The 18,919-nt window shown below is 36.2% G+C and overlaps 1 protein-coding gene across 1 annotated transcript in view; it reads left to right on the forward strand.

Annotated features, from left to right (window-relative positions):
• Positions 1 to 18,919, forward strand: part of CCDC178 (coiled-coil domain containing 178) — a gene marked incomplete at both ends in the record, with an annotated part of 164,779 nt that overhangs the window by 103,859 nt on the left and 42,001 nt on the right. The window lies entirely within an intron of this gene.

The following is an 18,919-nucleotide window of genomic DNA, read 5'->3' on the forward strand; positions in this document are numbered from 1 at the left end:
CGTTTTATGTCTTATACCCATATCTTCATCCATTGCTCATTTCCTAATATACTACCTCAGTTAATCTCTTATTTTAAAATTCAGTGTATTCAGTTTGTTCCGGACAAATATAAATAAGAAAATCCTTTCCAAAATATTCTTGTTAACTACGTAGCCCTTCTACATTTCAAGAATAAAACTGGGTTTAAGTCATATATTCTTAGGGATAGCCAGATCTGGAGAACAAGTTGGAGATTTAAAACATAAAAAGCAGAAGAAATCAGTGCCTATCTTTCCTTACCAAGTGAGTGTAAATTTTTTTCTGTCGATATAATAGCAGAGACAATGCTATCAGTATGAAAATGATTTCTTAAAAGGACTGGATTCTAGAAGGAATGTAAAGTCTTTTTTTTTCTGAATGCAGAATCAGGGAATACTCTCTTCAAGTCTCTCTCCAGAAAAATTTATCGATGTTATGTTATCGTCTGGAGCTTTTGCTTGGTTGGATATGAGAATATGTGTCTTCTACATTCTCAGAATATAATAGTTCTTGGTAGTATTTGATTTCCCACTCAACAGTATACCTCTTCTGGACATAGTATGGATGATATTATCATGCATCTCGATGTAGTCTGGAAGCAAAGAAAATTGCAAATGAGTTGGCATATATTATTGCTTTTTTCATTCTCAATTTGAATACAATAAAATAAACAGAGTAAAATACAGCAAAATAGCAATGCATTACCAACAGGATTTGGTTTCATTAGCGGTGCTATATAATAATTTGTTTGGCTTTTTAAAATCTTGTTTATGAAGTAAATGGTTATGAGTATATCGCATTACAATACATATACCTAGCTTGTGTTAGGAATTAGTGATGACAATGTTTAGAATTTCTGACAGTCCTCTGTGCCATTCAGCAGTGGTACGTGTATGAAGATGAGAAATTCTCTTCACAATATTAATATAAGGATTACAGAGACAACCAATCCAATTTGCTTTTTGATAATTCTTCACTTTGTTAAACAAATAACTAGTTCAACTATTAAGACAAAATATTTCTACCATTATCACATAAATAAAGTAATTAGAAATTATGACAAAAGGAGAAAATGTTGATTACATACAGCTCCTACAAAAAGAAGCTGTATTTTCTTCTTAGGGTTTTGCTAATAAGCAAATTACAACTGCAACAGAAAATCAATTCTGGAGGAGTGTCAAAGTAATGATTTTTTGTGTGCTATATATATGCATTACAGTGACATGAACATTCAAAAGAATGTTCATCCTTTCCTAAATCCTGAGAACAGTCTTCCCTATATGTATAATTAAAATCGGAAGACAATTTTTACAAATACTAATGTAAAAGGCAAATTGCTATTTTTATTTTATTTCTGTATAATTTTAACTGGATATAGTAACTGCCCTGACTAATTAAGTAGGTTTGCCTTGAGCTCCTAAGTAGCTGCTTTGCTGAACTCCAGAAAAGGCTCCATCTCGACAACGAGTGAAATAGTGCTTGGGTATGATGAAGTGCTTTGTCATGACTGTGTAAGCTTGTTTGCACTGAGGAAGGTGCACTTATCGAGTGGAGGGGATATACATTGCTGGATAGAGGGTCCATGCCCATAAAAAGCATAATACCTTATTCCATGTGTGGAATATAAAGGCATGCTCTTGGGAGGATATGAATGTTTTCTTCCTATTTCTCTACAGAGAAGGTGGATGAGAGTTTCTTCTCCCACTGACATTTTCTCAATGTTGGTAACTTTTCTTATCTGTATTTAAGGAGAGCCCAGCACGCTATAGCAGATAGTAGCCCGGTGGAAAACACACATGCATCCTTGCTTTTATAAATTCCTGGGATTAATGCAAAGTTACTCTATAGCATTGGTAGAATGATGCTTTTGTGTCTGTAATTCTGCTTCTGCTTTTGTCTTCTAAACTCTGTCCCATTATTTATTATAAATTCTTCATTCTAACCAATCTCATGAGATTTTATGGTTTTGTTAAGTTTCTGAAATCAAAAAGACAGGTGAGGATCTCAGCTTTAACTAAGAAGAGCTGAAGTTTCTAGAGTTCTTTTTTATGTAAGAAGTTTCAAGAAGTGATTTCAGGATCACTCTCAAGGATCAAAATCCAGAGACTTAAAAAAAGTCCCAGGAGACTCTGTGGAGAAGAGTGAGAATTATCCTGAAGAACAGAGAGGAAAAGGGCAGAAGCAGGGAGGATGGGGTGGTGTATTATGGACATGAGAAAGAAGCTTTGTAGAAGAAAGGAGAAATATGTGTAGGGAAGAGGGAATGAAGTATTATAAGATGTACAGGGAAGGCAAAAACTTAATAAATTAAAAAGTGACAGATATGTGTTCTCAGAATTGTCTCAGATTGTCGATAGTGTCCTACTGAAGAGAAGAGCTTAGATGAAGTGATCTGAGTAGAGTATAAAGTTTCAGTGAAGTAGAAAGGAATACATATGACAAATGCAAGGAGTGATGATTCACTGTTTTCATGTAAAATTTTCAAAAACAGAAAAGCTACAGTAAGTTTTTATTACTTTTATAGTGCCCATGTTACATAAAAAGTCTAATTTCTTTGTTTCTGGTATAAATCAGAAGACCTTGGTTCTTAAAGACAAGCATTTCAGAAATGCATTGTGGACATATATAGGCCCAGCGTAACACATGTGAGAAACCTTTTTTGGCTCCATTCCTATTTGCAGCACTGAGGTTCAGTTTTTCAGTATTACTTTTCTCTGCATGAATGTTTGGAGCCACCAGGTTTTGTGCTATCAAAAACAAGCAAATTAAGCTCAAAGGGTGATTTTCACCCTGGTGTGTCTGAAAACTAAGCTCCTAAATGCAGGTATTTCAAAAATTCTGAGCTACCATTATGTTTCTTTGACTTAATTTTTATATCACATTCAAGCATTTGATTGTTTCTAAACCATATTCTTATTCTGTGCCAAAGACTTTAGAATCTGCTAATGTTAATTTATAATCCTGTCTCTTGACGGTATTTTGTAGAGATTTCTGATGACTGTAAAGATGTCATAGTTATATGACTTTGAGATATCGTTTTGCTTACATAATTAGTTTTATATATTTTTAAGTATTTTATTTTTGGATAGTTGCTGGCCAGAACATAAATACATAATATTTACTTTCACTAACAACAAAAAATATATTTCTGTCTGCAAAGATTCTTTATTACATATGTAATCAGTACCATGAAGCATCTATATTTATCCTAATGTTTAATTTGATCAAATACCAAAGTGATCAAATATCACTCTGGGCAAGAAAAATATTCCTCTATAGTTCTTTATCTTGAGATTCTCTTATTCTCTCTCTTTTTTTTTTTTTTTTTTTTTTTTTGAATAGTTTACTCTCCTTGAGAAAAACACTTCCCTCTGCAAATACATTCTTTAATTTTTTTTGCTTATATATATCTTCAAATGATCAATGACATGTCTGTCATGTTGGGTATGTTAGCTTCATCATAACATGAATGACACATTTCCATCTTTTCTAGATGACATTGGAATTAATTGTGGTGGATCTAGACTTTAAATACATTCTATCTAGTACTTAATATTTTCCCTAAACATTTGCCTTTGAAGGTAGGTTTTGTTGTTTGGTTGTTTTTTTTTTTTAATAATGTTGATAGATTATCAGTTTATACGTATGTATTTTGGTGTGGCAAAATTTTGTGTGTGAAAGATTTGTAGGTTGGTCTCTATGTGGTAGACCTACAGGAAAAACATCTTGCCTAGTACAGCTTCTGCCCTGCAAATACATAACACGAGTTTCTTCTGGAAATCTCTATGGGCTAGTATATTAGCACCAGGAATGTGATCATGCTTTAGAAAAAAATCTAATTATTTACTATATATTTATTTTTTTTGTACTGAACAATCTTATAATATCTATTCCATGAGCAAAATTTGATACCTGTGATGTATTATACTAACAGATGCTGGCATTTGTTCTCATCATGAAATTAAAGTTGATTCCTGAATATAGAGGTATGTGATGTGATTATATCTTCAGAACCTATTATTTATTTGAATCTGTCCTTAACACTGCAACTAGAACAGTCTTACAAAACTTTGATGATTGTTTTTGTAGACATAACTTTTATTTAAAAATAGTCTCCATGCAAACTATAATTGCTTTGAAATGGAAATAAATATTCATTCTCATATTCACAATCTGCTATCTTCAGGTGCCCACATTATAGTAAGAGTTGTGGGGGGGAGGATCTATTGATTTCTTTTTTTTAACTTTTTGGATAACTGACATATTATTGCAGTAAAACATATGTAGGGTCAATTCATGCTGAATAGTTATTAGAAACCATGATAACAAAAGTCATTACACTGCAGTTCAGTTTTGACAGTAAAATTTCTGCAACATTATCACAAATCCTCATGCATTAGTGCAATGATCCTTACTATAGTTTCATATTAGAATCAAAAGACTGCTGTAGCATACTTGATAGAAAAAGTCATGCAAGTCAAGTGAAGTTCTTTTATGCTTTTATGGATAACATATTTTCATGTCTTTCTCATTCATGTATCTGACTCTGAGCTTTCCTGCCTTTAGTGTATTACTCATCTGGGATATAATTGTTTTAAAAACAGTGTCCCTGATGTTTAGAAAGACCAAATAAAATATAAAGTAACACTGACAAGGGGCATGTGTCAGTTTAGGCAATTAATTCCTTCTGATTTTATAGTTCTCATTTATTGACCTAGCTGAAAAAAAAAGATCTATTCTCACATAAACAAAAAATAATTTGTTTCTCTAAACTGTGGTTTTTGCTTAGTCAGTTCACTTATCTGGAGATCTTGGATTGCTTCCTGTCTTCACAAGACTAATAGTGAAAGCAAAGATAAGAATATGACAAAAAATGACTCCTCATCCCCATTTCCTTGCAAATCCTAAATGAAAAATAAAACTGCCAAGGATTCAGTGTGACAGAAATGAAAATTGCCATATAAGAAATATAAGAAATTTTATTTGTTATTAAATTAAATTTTAACCGGATTTCAGAGCTGTTTTGATTAGGAATAGAAATGGGTAATGGAGCCAACATTTGTTTTTGCTGGTAGACCAAGACTAGACAGTAGCTAGTAAGCAAAAATGTGTCATTTACTGTATTTTCAGCTGATGTTCTTTCTACCTTTAGACTTTTGAAACTATGGTAGGTTGACGGAATAGCGAGTGTCATATGAAAACATGAGGAAAAAATGTATCTTCATTAAGCTTTTTATTATGCAAATTTACTAAACTTTCTTTGAGCTAATTATACTTAAACAATGTAAACATCAAGTTAATGTTATAATTAAATTTGAATCAATAACTCAATAAGTTCAAACAACTCGATCTGAAAATTAATACAACAGGCAACAAGAAGCCAAATCAAATTATTAGTTTGATAGCAAAAGGAAGTTATTGAGATAATTTATAGAGAAGTCAGTCTCCTTTCCATATGCCATGTCAGTGACTAATCAAGTTACAGTTTTGCTTCATAGGATGGAGGCAGCCACAGAACACAATGATGTCTGTAGGACTTCAGGGTTAGTAAAATCCTACTGTCACCCAAAAGAAGGGGTCCCATTAGAGGAAGTGAAATATCTTTTTGGTTTTTGTCTGCGGGTTTTTTGTTCGTGGCCTCTGTGTGATTGGTTTCTTTGTTTGGTTGGTTTGGTTTTGTTTTTTTCTAAAAGAAATCTAGAAATTTGATAACTCATGTAGGCATTTATTTTTAAAATTGATTGTTATCTAATACCTGGAGAGAAAAGACGAAGAAAAACTGTATTTTTTCTCTTGCATATTCTTAGATGTTTTCAGGATACTTTTCAGGATACTGGCTGCCTTAGTGCCACCTGTGGTATCAGGACAAACAAGATGGATCAGAATATTCCAAGTAGCTGTAATGGCTCAGATTTCTTACAGCAGACAACCTCTAAATAAGGGGTCATGGATGGCAATGCCATTATGCACAGACCTTGATTTCACAAAGCCAGCAAGTTTGACAGTAGATAAAATATTCCTCTATAAACAGGAGTTGATGCTAAGGAGGTTGTCATGTCAACTTTTCAGTTTAAAGGTATCAGGCAATAAACAAAAATTATCTTTTATAAAACATCAAATAATTTAATCAGTAGAGGGCTTTTTCATGTGTTTGATTGCTGCCTGTAAATAGCTTCACTTAGAGACAAAAGATCAAATAAACTTGTGTGAGCTCAGTTCTTCCACTAGCAGCTTCTTACCTTAAAGCATAAGCTTCTTTTTCATCATTTCCTAATAGATCCTACCTTTAATTAACAATTTGCCCTACTCCCCCTCCTAATCTGTGTGCTTCTTCCAGACAACAGGGTGAACAGAATGGGAAAATGGGGGTAGCACCTCCCTTTTACTAACTGAAGTAGAAAGAAATGGACATAGTTAGCACTTCTACTAGACATTTCCTTCCAACACATACATAAACATTAATGTCCCTGTACCCACAAACTGCAGGAAAGTCCTGGTCTAAAACTGACCTGTCCTTAGTCAACGGGTGGGTGAGATCTTCTCTCTTGTTTCATGTATCCATGAAAATATCGCTTAACTGGGAGACTTAGCTTTGAGGAAGTTTTGCAACACACTTGCCTTAGGAAGCAAACCTTGCTCTGATCCCAGTGTCAGAATTATTACTGAGTCATAAATATATTTAATCAAAAAAAGGCAGAATCAAGAGGCAGAATAGCTTCCATTTTTTAATTCAACTTCCTCCTTTTTTGTTTAAAGTTTTTAGTTTTTCTTTCTTTTTTTTTTTTTTTTCCTTTTCTTATTTACACATAAAGTAGCCAGGTTGAAAAGTTGCACAGGAGTAAACAACTTCCTAAGGAAAAGTTCAAAAGATACCCATATCTTATTTTATCTCCTTTATGTGTTCATTTTTAACCACATGGATTAATAGTTTGAAATTTACATTCTTATTAGCTACATAAATTCATGTTCGTTCACATTTACTCCAAATTTACATTAAGAGCATCATTAAGGTCACAGTGTTATAGCTTAATCTTGGAAATACTTATAAAAATATTTGGTGTCAAAATAGCTTGACTTAGTATTTAATAACTGACCAAAAAACTTGCAGCAAACAACAAACAGAATGCTCTAAATTAATAAAAAATAATACTTTTGCTTTTCTTTTAGTTCATAGACAAAATTATTAGAGTCTTTCAAGATTATAAAGCACACCTACACTGTAACTTATCCCAAATGCCTTACCAGGGGTACTTATGTTAAAGTCTTATTAGGCCTACATTTTCAATGCTTGTATGCTTGAAAAATGAAAAAATTCTTAAGGGTTTAACATATAAGATTAATGCGCCTTGTTATGCAAACTGTTATTCTAGAAACTGCTAGAAATTTTGTATTGTGCCTTCTTAAGCCTTTTTGCTCAGAAAGGATTAAAATAGTATAAGTCAGTTGGAATAGTCTCACATAGAATTAGCTGGAAAAAGTCTGGCAAATTCCAAGTTTTTAGTGTCACTTTTTTTTAATTGCCTTTTAATTTGGAATGGCAAAAAAAATGCTAAAAATGTGCTAGGTAGCTCCAGTCCTACTACCCACTATATATTTTACAGTAATTACCTGATTCATTTACTAGAGAATTTGTATAAGAAGGAATTTATATGGAGAATGAAATTCTATGCAAGCAACCATCTCAAGGAAACTATTATAGTTGTCAGCAATCTTTTTTTTATTCAAGTTTGTCCATGTAGATAATAATCCATCTTGTGAGAAAAACACATAGAATTGCCATCTCATGTGTTGAATGCTGTGAAAAGAGACAGCATTATGGCTACCAGATATGTTAATGAATAATCTTAAAATTAACTTATAGAAGTGAGAGATGACTTAAGTAAAAATTTGGAGTGAGGAAACAGAACTACTTTATCCTTTGAATCACAATGTGGAAATAAACTGTTGCACAATATGAATTACATTAGCTTTCCAAATCAGTCATTTTCACAAAGACACAGAAAACAGCCTAATACAGGTTTGGTTAAAGGCCTCGTTTGCATTATGGCAAGGATCAAGATCTTATGGAAAGACCTGTCTCACACAAAGAGTAACTACACAGATTATACTTTTGCTATATGTCATACCTTAACCTGTTCTGGCATTCAGTGCTCCACTTCCGAGTGATACACGTTCCTTGTGTATCACAACCATGGCCTGTTTTGGAGATAATATTACCCCCATTGTCCATTGCCAATGCAGAACCAGTCCAAGCCTTTGTTAGAGAGATTATGCCAAAGTATCAAACTACCGATGTCTCCCAAGAACAGTAAAGGCTTGAGGCGGAAGACAGCATGAGTCCATAGAGGAAAAATATAAAATTATCAGTATTGCTGATATTGATTCCTGACAATAAATTCATGGTGGGAATGAGGGGACCTGTTATGCTGTTCTGATTCCTCTACTATCTCTTGATGACAGTGTATCAAATTACTCTTCAGTTTTAGCAGGCTTTGTCACTGGCAATTATTTGCCATGCTAGGAATTTTGTTTCTACTTCCTTGGGAGATTTAAAAATAGTATCTAATGATGCTATGTCTGAGGTTAAAATATCTGGACTGCAACATTAGTGAGTCACCTGCACTATTACATTACATCAACTGTAATGATTTCCAAGTAAACTGTGGAAGAGGGTGGAATAACAGATTATGCTAGAAAAGATTCAGGCAGTCTTTTGGAATCTAGCTGTACCATCAGCAGGTGTAGGAGACCCATGCCAGTCAATTTTTAGTTAGAAACAAATACCAATCATTCTTCAAATTTGTTTCAGGCTAATCTAAAAATAAGATTTTCAGAACTGGGCACAAAGGAAAAAGAAATGTTGTAGGCTGGAGAAAAATAAAGTTTCATTTCTGAAAATTATCAGTTTGTTTGGATTAAAAACAAAAGACATTTGGAAACCAAAGGGTAGATCTAGAGAAGTCATTGGATATTTTTCAGCAATGGAAGATGGAGTACTTCCCCACTTAAATGCCAGTAATTCAGGTGCTCGATATCCTTCTAGGTTCAAGTATTCTGTTAATGTGATTGGAAATAGAATTCCCTCCTTTCCCAAGAACACCTGCCTGAATGACCAGGTTACAAATTATCCGTGGCTAAGTCTGTCTCAGTTTCTCACTGTATTGTCACACACTGTGAATAATTAGTTTTGAAGGAGACAAAAAGGATGAAATAGTCGTTAAGGTGTTCATCTAACAGCAGAAACCTTGCTCTGAAAGAAACTTTGAGTAAATTATACTAAAAGAAGTAGTTTCATCAGTGATGCTGAAGGAAGCACTGCCAGAATCTGAGCATGCTACTGAAAGGGATGACATCTTCTTTCAAATCTCTGCTGAGATTTGAGAGTGAGAATATGAATTTGAAGTGGTAACACCTACTTGAGGTCAGAAAGGCCTCAGGGAGTCTGCAGAATTTCATCACAATAAGTGGCCCACTGAAAATACTCCAAACTGTAGATATTTGTCGCCATTCATGGGGCCATTCGGAGCATGGTTCCATGAAAACTTCAGCAAACACTAACCTGGCAAACCAGGTTTACCAGCAGCCACATTTAACCATAAATTATGGCTTTGCCATATCACTTACCTGCATGTCCCCTGAGCAAGACAGGTGAGGGATTCACTGTTGGGCATTGGGGGGGACGCTGGAACCATTGCCACTCTGGCTAATACATACACATACTGCTGTGGAGCTGAAACTTCACATTCTTTCATAGATCTTTTTAAAAAAGCACTTGTATAGCCTTTAGCATAGAGCAGTGTTGGTAAAAATTTTCAATCTGAACTACTAAGTACACTCAAAAAGTATAATTCCATCAATTCTGAAAGAAGACGCAAAGATCTCTTTGTGTGTCTTGGTTATAAATGTAATGTGGGATTAAAACATATGTCAATCTGTCCTAAAACGAATAATCTTAGTTCTGAGTCTGAGTACTCCCTGAAGAATTTTGGGGTTGTATTAAGATAAACGTTTTATTAGAAATTAAACCAAGGGAGTATAAGGCAAACCACTTTTCCATGCTTGAGTGAAGAAATTATGTCTAGTGCCCTGATCAAAGAGGTCTGTAAGATAGAAGTGTGATGTGTTCTTGATGCGAGACAAAGACAGAAATGAAACAATGACCTAGGCTGGAAATTCACTTCTCTGGGGAGTAGCTGTAGCACGTTGATTCACGCTCTCAGGTATGAAACCCTGCAAATCACTAGAGATAAATCCAGGTTTTGAGATCCAATGGAATAAATGTGTCATATAAAAATTTTTAGGTTATCTAGCCTTAAAAAAAAAAAAAAAACAATTAGTCGCAGTTTCTGAAAAAAGAGTATTTGCTGAATTGAAGAGTGAATGACAGAGTGTAAAAAAGAGGGTGGAAATGAGGAATTATAGAATGAAAAAGCACCAGAACTCTTCTAATTTTCACATATAAACAGTGTCGATGCAGCTTAACTATCCATTTTCCAGTAACCCAATGTAATTTTATTAGTCCTAATATGTTTTACCACTAAATCTAGCCATTCTTGACATTGATTTCAGTGCAATTTGTGTAATAGGTCAAGTAAAGTGGTGCTTATTGACTGCGGATTGTATACGTTTTTCCACCTGAAGTGTTATTGTTAATTGACATGCTCTTTCATTTTCCTGAGATAATTTTCACTCTGTTTGAATAACTGCCTGAAATTCCCCCTCTGTAAGCTAGGTCTCTTTCATGGCAAATATCAAATATAGTTTTGTAAATCAGACAAATTGCAGACACTAATTCATTCCTTCAACAACAGAACATTAAAATAATCAGATTCAAGCTAGTTTGTCAAACATAATTTACCTTTAGTGAATATATGCTGTCTGTCCCTAACTAAATCACCCATTTCTAAATGTCTTGTAATCTTGTCCCATACCATTATTTCTAGTAATATTCTTGCAAAAAGAATTCCGGCTAACACTAATGGCCTGAAATTTTCTGAATAATTACTTTTGTCTTGACATAGTGCAGAATGTTCTACTTCTATTCTTAGGCCATTACAGTTCTTACATTACTAGAGTCTTTATCTCAATTCTCAGAGATTATAGAATTATAAGGCAGGCTATCTAATCACAGACTGTTGCTTTCCTTTATGAAGCTTTTTTTCTTGTATTTCAGAAGTTGCTTTCAGAAAATATTTTTGTAATTTTAGGAATGGTGATATGGTGGTACTTACCTTTCTGACACTGGGGATGCATGCCTGACTTCCTTCAGCCAACGAAAGAAAATTGGCTGAAATAACACATCAGAAAGAAACCCAAACATCATTTTAAAGAATAGCAATCTGATTTCTGCATTGGTGAACTAGCAGATAATACAAGAGTTTCCTCTTGTTCGTCTGTTGAGATCCCTCTATCTCCACTTGTTTGCTTTAATTGAGTTCAGATGTGTGATTCTGTTTCTCAAAATGGCTGTACAAAAAACAGCAAGAAAGATGCCAAGAAAAATTTCCCTTCTTGAAATGTTATCTTGGATGTGCATCTTTCTCCATATCTACTGAAATAATGACCACTTTTTGTCACACAAGCAGTCACCTTTCCCAGCACTCCCTAGGGTACCTTATGACTTCTGTGTTCCATCTGCGTACCAGGATCCCAGCAGTACTCTGTTCTGAGTTACTTCTAGGAATAATGTGACACAGCCAGGCATCAAACCTCTTACTGTCTCTCTCATTCTGTGGCCATGAATGTGTTGACTTCATTAAAGCTGCATAACTTGCAAAATGTATCTTTAGACCTATGAGCTCTGTCACTACTCTTGGCAAGGTCTGGAAATGCTTCCAAGAGTCCACTCCACAAGGGAACCACCTTCCTGTGTACTCATCTTTCACACTTTCAGAGGGCACCCAGCACTCTAGAAGAGGTTCCTAAACCAACGAGTAGCGTTGTAAATCTCTCAGCCTTAAATAACTGCAAACACTGCACCATTTCAGTGCAAAATCCAGGTTAGTTGCTTTAGAACAGTGCTGAAAACATTACCATCCTACTGGAAATTCTGTCACCAAGTTTTCATACTACTGCAAGGCATACGTCAAGAATTGTTTAGACATACACTACACTAATAGTTCACTACACCAAGGTCTTAGGCACACCAAATATGTTCTGTAGGCAATCTACATTCCTATTTGTGATTCTTCATCTCCCTCTTCTGCTTTCCTTAGGCCAGCTGAGTACATGACAATAGTGTACAGCATACACAGATACCTCTGTGTGGGCTTCTCTAAATAAGTGGGTTTGCAGAGATGCAGCAGAAAGACCTTTAGGGGATCTAAGGCGGTTGCGATGAAGTGTCAGATAGAAGGAACCCAGTGTGATTTGTTGCACAACCATTGTTGTTAACAGCTAATTTAAAAAAAAGTACTTTGTATATGCAGTACAGTTAACCCCAAAGTCAATGAATTATATAAAATATTGACTCGCCATGCTATTTTGCAGAAAATTATTATTTACAGTGTTAGTGAACTAGTGTCTTTTGTGGATCTAATTCAAACTGCAGTTTTATAGAACAGAGGAAAACTTCCTCATCCTGAGATATAACAAAAACAAATTCACATCCACTCCTTGCAGAAATCTCTTTCATGTTACACAAGCTACTATGCATTTGGAAGATACATTTCTTTGTCACCATATTATAAATGTAAATGATTTATATTATTTTCTTCCTATGTATAACTGAAAACAAAAGTATGTACTATATAATATTATATATACATATATACAAGAATATTATATATATTTATATATATATATATAAGTTTTCTAGGTATTATATTCATTTCAGACAACAAATTCAAGCTAAGCAAAATGCCAAACTTTGTTTACTAATTTTGTACTTATCTTTTCTTTTTATATCCTGTCTTGGTTCTCTAGTTATAACGTAGATGCACCTAAAGTTCGCTAGAAACATTTGCCATTAGCTTCTTCTAAAAAAATTAAATTTGAGGATAATCCTACCTCCAGAGCTTATTCTGTTCCTGGCCATTGACTGTGACAGTGAAAGGCTCATCTGAAAGCAGTGAAGCATCCCATCTAAAAGCATAAAACATATTACATTTCATGAAAAAGCTAATTCAGATTGTTTAATTCTGGTAATATTGCCTCTGTCACCTTCAAAATCAAAATGTTCTTTCCTGTTATTATAAAGAAAACAACCAAATTGCTTAAAAACCCATTTGAATACACAGCTGCCTTATGTTGCATACTAATTTGATTAAAAATGCTTGTGCCTCACCAGCATTTTTTACATAAAACACACTGGTGAATTTAACAAAGAAACATAAATATATTTTAGCAATTTTGATGATAGAGTACACTGTACTGTCCACAATACCCCTGGACTGAACAAAGATCTCAATGTGGTATTAGAAGATGCTAAACTGAATGTCTTGCTGTATTTGTTTGCTCAATGCTTTGGGCACTGTGCCAACCTCATTGCGAATAACTGCATTAGTCAAGTGTATCCAAATTATTACAACACAGCGTCCATCCCAGTTATTGCTGTTGAAGCATTTTCTGAATCTTCACATCACTAGAAACATTTATTTGAGGGGAGAGCTTTGCATAAATTCAGGGCAATTTTAATTTTAGGCAGAAAATCTTAACATCTTTACAAGTTGCTTGTGTAACTAGGTTTTCCTTGAAAGAATAATTAAGAAGTAATTGCATTACTTTTGGTTACCTGTCAGGAACACCTTGCCTAAAATAGGGAGCTGTGGTGGCAATAGAATTAAGAGGAGCCAGACCAGGATTCCCTATATTTCTTTTTCAGCTGATATTGTCAATAGTCATCTCACCTTCTTTTCTCTTCGGTCTACCAGCTTAATGCCTTAATTCTTGATCTAGATGATGATGTTGCAATAAGTCTTTGTGGATTTCTATTTATTGCACTTTTATAAGAGAGATGGCAGAAGGTATGTTTTTGAATATTTTCCCTCCTAGAGGAGAACCTCCTCTTAGTGCAGACATGTCCAAACTTTCTTGCCATAGCAACCCTTGTGCTGAAGTACGTCTGCAAGCTAGAGAACATGAAGCTCCCCACATTCCCACCTTTTCATCTCAGGATAGCTCAGGTCAAGGTGGTCGGATGGGGTCCAAAACAACCAAGCAATATTGACCTCTGCAGCCCTTGCTGGCTCACCTCTTCTCACACCAGGTCTTTTGCATAGCTCTGCAATTTCCAGCTCAGCATAGCCCTGGTCATGAGGTATAGTTCTGGCAGTGGAGATGCGTTTGGGCTGCTCAACAACTATACGTCATTCAAGAGATGCAGTCTGATCATTCGTGTTATATACAGCTGGGCTGGCAAGACAAAGAAGTCTCTCTCCTTCATTTGGGATTGGTGTTTTTCTTTTCTTACACTCAACAGCAGTACTTTTTAAAATTTTCTAGCCTCAGTGAAACCAGATTTCAAAATGCCACTTTAGAGATATGTCCTTAAGCTTTTATTCTCATTGTCCTTAAGCTTTTATTCTGGACAACAGGTGCATCAATGGTCTGTATTTTATGAAGCCCCTTGGCTGGGAGTGAAAATTCCAGCCTCTTGTACCAATGTGTATACCTGAGTTTGTTGTACTTGGTCTAGTGCACTGTATTGTCCAGAAAAGGATATATTACCATGCCATGAAAATCTAAATTATCATCTGCTAAAGTTGGTTAGAAGAAAGAAGTTGCATCAGGTGTGGATACACCTGCAATATGGATAAATGGAGAGGATTTATACAGATATGCAAACCATTTAACTAGAGGCATAAATACCATACCTTGTGATGCTATTGATAGGTATAGATAGGCTTTTAAGACGTGCCATGGCATTTCTGTGCCTGCCTTAAATTATCTCAAATTGAACACTTGTTACAGAGTAAAAGAATGCACAACGACTAAACAACAGAGCAGCGGATGCCTGATAATCTTTTCATGTGTCAAAGCCCTCTGAGCAAGAATGAACATTTCTGGAAGTTTCTTAGATTTTCGTGAGACTTCAGGGTAATAATTAAAGATGGAGCTGCTTTTATCATGAAGAATAGCTAACGGAGCTTCATTTTACACCAGATACTACGGTGATGCCACTGATACATGCATTTTTGAAAACAATTGCGCATTCAACAAGAACTTGGTCTACTTTGATAACTTTCCTTAGCAATCTGAAGTTCTATATGTATGTTTAACTCTTTAAATCCAGTCTGGCTGCTTCCCTGCTGGTTTAATAATAGCAGTTTTTGTATATGGTAATAAATGTCAGAATAACTAAGGCAGCCACATCCTTTTAAGTTCTCTGGAGCACTTAGGATGTGTGCACTCCCCAATGCCAGCGTGTACGTACTGTTTACTCAAATGTAAAGGGAAGGCGGGCAGCAATGACAGCCTTGGTATCAGGGAGCAGATCAGAGACACACAGGCAGAATGAAGAAAACCAGCTTGCTTTCATGTTAACATTTTGACATTCTTTGAGAGGTTTGACATTCCTTTATACCATTTTGAAGGTGCTATACCCACCAGATATTTCAAATTTTTTTTTTTCATTTATAGGGGAGGAACAAAAGCTTAGGATAATAATTTCTCCCTACTGCCATAGGGAGCATCCTTTATCCTTTATCTTCAGTTTCCTTAGCCAATATTTTGTGAACATGTTTTCTTCCCAGAAAGGAAGTGTTGTGAAGAACAACAAAGACCACAAAGAAAGAGATAAGCCCATACGTCCTTGCAAAATTACTTCATCTGCTACACTTCTGACATACCTACACAGAAACACATAGGAACATGAAGGGGAGTTAATTAAAGATACTAAACCAATGTACATAAGATAAAATATGTTCCACTTCCCTTCTTGTTCCGTTTTCTTCTATTTAGATGCAAGGTAATCAAACTATAGCAAACAAGCCATTGAGACAATCTCTATGGTACTTGAAAGATCTTAAACTATCCTGAACCTCTGCATGAAACCCAGATTCCTGCAGCCATAATTTCCTTCCAGAATTAAATGGACAGTTCTAGTTGAGAATTACAGCTAGAATACTGTAATTTTCTGAAGTGTTGCCCGTGATCATTAAAAGTACTGTCAGTCACTGGATAGTGACTGACAATCAGTTCAGTGAAGTCCAGCTGCTGATTTAAGTCCGATATTGGAACATGCAACCTGGGACACTGGGGCAGCTACCCTGCAAGTGTATTTTATTAAATTAACAGTAGTGAATGGTGCATAAAATTGTCACTAAGATAAACTGTATGATTTTATTCTCACATTATTCTGTATGGGGTGCTACCCCAACAGAGTTTCCAGTTCAGTAGTGTGCCTGAAGCCAGGGGTTGTATCAGCAGCGTGTCAAAGGGTGTCTGGCTCTCATTCATACATAATTTACTCTTATTACATGAGATATTTCTATTTTTCTGCACTAACAGTTGTATATTTTCTAATGAAGGTTTAAATCAACTGGGAACTAGGGTATAAATAGAGTTCCAGTATTTTGTGCCAAATATGGATTGTTTGTCTTCCTGTTAGTTATGGATTGTGAGTGTATTATTGCTGAAGGAAAATTTTTGAGGTTTTCTTTTTCTTTCATGTATTTCTTTATCATTTCATATAAATTATAGGAACTTTTCAAGTGTTCAGAATGAATTGTATAATTTAGAAAAAATGCCTGAGATTATTAAGAGAAACATATGAGCCTGCCTAGCCTGCCTAGATCAGCTTTGTGCTTTATTGAACTTCCGAAGGTAACTCCGGCAGTATTTTGGCATTTAGTATTTACTAGCTGGATCTAGATAAGAGCAGAATAACTACATAGATGCAAGATTTCATAATGACATTTTCTTCTACAGATAATTTTCCCTTCAAAGTTTTGAAACGTCTCCAAAATTTGTTAGCTTCACTTGTATCTGTTGTATCTGCAGTCTTCATTGTGTCTGAATACATAGTCATATGTTCCTTGTGAAGTGGTTAGCAAGTGCTAGTTACTTGAAGAACTGAGGACTTTTCAGGTTTCACATACACACTTCAGTCCTTTTTCCATGTCTCTGAGAAAGCTCTAGGTGAAATGGATGTCTTTCTCAGCCTTCTGGGGAAAGGCAGCCAGCTGTAGTTGTATATAATGAGGGAGAGCTTGATGTATGTCCTCCTTGCCACACGTTGCAGCATTCCAAGATCATGCTCCCATAAGCACGTAAACTCTTGTGGTGTTGTGTATATTGGTAAGTACAGAGTTTGACCTGGTTATGTCCCAGACTTTGTGTCTGAGCTTCAAAAAAAATCATAGAATCATTTTGGTTGGAAAAGACCTTTAAGATCATTGAGTCCAACTCTTAACATAACACTGATAAGTCCACCTTCAAACCATGTCCCTAAGAACCTCATCTGTGTGTCTTTTAAACACCTCCAAGGATAGTGACTCAACCACTTGCCTGGGCAGCCTGTTTCAATGCCTGAAACCCCTTTCTTTGAAGAAATATTTTGTAATATCCAATCTAAACCTCCCTGGTGCAACTTGAGGCTGTTTCCTCTTGTCCTATCACAGAATCACAGAGTCACAGAATGTTACGGATTGGAAGGGACCTCAAAAGATCATCTAGTCCAATCCCTCTGCCAGAGCAGGAACACTCAGATGAGGTTACACAGGAATGTGGCCAGGTGGGTTTTGAATGTCTCCAGAGTAGGAGACTCCACAACCCCCCTGGGCCGCCTGTTCCAGTGTTCTGATACCCTTACTGAGAAGAAGTTTCTTCTCAAATTTAAGTGGAAACTCTTGTGTTCCAGTTTGAATCCATTACCCCTTGTCCTACCACTGGTTGTCACCGAGAAGAGCCTGGCTCCATCCTCATGACACTCACCCTTTACATATTTATTAACATTAATAAGGTCACCCCTCAGTCTCCTCCAAGCTAAAGAGCCCCAGCTCCCTCAGCCTTTCCTCATAAGGGAGATGCTCCACTCCCTTAAACATCTTTGTTGCCCTGTGCTGGACTCTCTCAAGCAGTTCCCTGTCCTTCTTGAACTGAGGGGCCCAGAACTGGACACAATATTCCAGATGCGGTCTCACCAGGGCAGAGTAGAGAGGAAGGAGAACCTCTCTGGACCTACTAACCACCCCCCTTCTACTACACCCCAGGATGCCATTGGCCTTCCTGGCCACAAGGGCACAGTGCTGGCTCATGATCATCCTGCTGTCCACCAGGATCCCCAGGTCCCTTTCCCCTATGCTGCTCTCTAACAGGTCATTCCTCAACTTACACTGGAACCTGGGGTTGTTCCTGCCCAGATGCAAGACTCTACACTTGCCCTTGTTATATTTCATTACATTTTTCCCCATCCAACTCTCCAGCCTGTCCAGGTCTCGCTGGATGGCATCACAGCCTTCTGGCGTGTCAGCCACTCCTCCCAGTTTGGTGTCTTCAGCAAACTTGCTGACAGTGCACTCTAGTCCCTCATCCAAATAATTGATGACTATATTGAATAATAATGGCCTTAGTACTGACCCCTGAGGCACTCCACTAAATACAGGCCTCCAACTGGACTCTGCCCCATCCACCACAACTCTCTGGTGTCTTTCCTTCAGTCAGTTCACTGTCCACCTCACTACCTGATCCTCCAGTCCACACTTCCTCAGTTTAGCTGTAAGGATGCTGCGGGAGACTGTGTCAAATGCCTTACTGAAGTCAAGGTAGACCACATCCACCGCTCTGCCATCATCTATCCACCTCGTTATGTCCTCATAAAAGGCAATAAGGTTGGTCGAACATGACTTCCCCTTGGTGAAGCCATGCTAACTGCTCCTAATGACCCTCTTATCCTTGATATGCCTTGAGATGGCACCAAGAATATGTTGTTCCATCACTTTCTCAGGGATGGAAGTGAGG

Source organism: Streptopelia decaocto, assembly GCF_964273445.1.
Source record: "Streptopelia decaocto genome assembly, chromosome: 2".
NCBI classification, from domain to species: Eukaryota; Metazoa; Chordata; class Aves; order Columbiformes; family Columbidae; genus Streptopelia; species Streptopelia decaocto.